The sequence below is a fragment of the Oryzias melastigma genome, linkage group LG13, assembly GCF_002922805.2.
Source record: "Oryzias melastigma strain HK-1 linkage group LG13, ASM292280v2, whole genome shotgun sequence".
In the NCBI taxonomy this organism is placed as follows: Eukaryota; Metazoa; Chordata; class Actinopteri; order Beloniformes; family Adrianichthyidae; genus Oryzias; species Oryzias melastigma.
Window position 1 is genome coordinate 5,140,713 of NC_050524.1, and position 702 is coordinate 5,141,414.

Below are 702 nucleotides of genomic sequence, written 5' to 3' on the forward strand. Positions count from 1 at the left end.
GGCAGACTTTGTTTCTCTTTGGGATGTATTATTTTTTCATATGAAAACTGCTTTATAAATAAAATAGATTATGATTAATTTGAGTGAATCTGAATAAAAGTTGACCTGATCTCCCGGCAGAAGTGCCTTGATGGCTTCATTAGGTCCATAAGAGTCACCCGATCCTTCTGGAAATGTGAACCTGTTCATCCTAGAGTTCAGTGAAGCAACATGAACTCTTGTCTTTTGTGTCAGACTTCTTGAGGAAAATTACAGCGTCTGTTTACATTCCACTGTTAGCTTTGGAGCAGGAGGCTGATAACAAAGAAACACGATGAGTTCCTCTTGTCGAGAAGACTTCGATCAACATCAACACGCCTTTGGGAGTGTAAACAACTTGACAAGAGAGAAGAACAAGTCTGGAGCAAGAGATGGTTAGAGTGATGTCACAGCTGGACCGGGCCGCACCGGTCTGACACCCGTTCTGACACCCGTTCTGACACCCGGTCTGACACCCGTTCTGACACCCGGTCTGACACCCGTTCTGACACCCGGTCTGACACTCGATCTGACACTCGATCTGACACCCAGTCTGACACCCAGTCTGACACCCGGTTTGACACCCGGTTCTGACACCCAATCTGACACCCGTTCTGACACCCGGTTTGACACCCGGCCTGACACTCGTTCTGACACCCAGTCTGACACCCGGTTTGACACCCG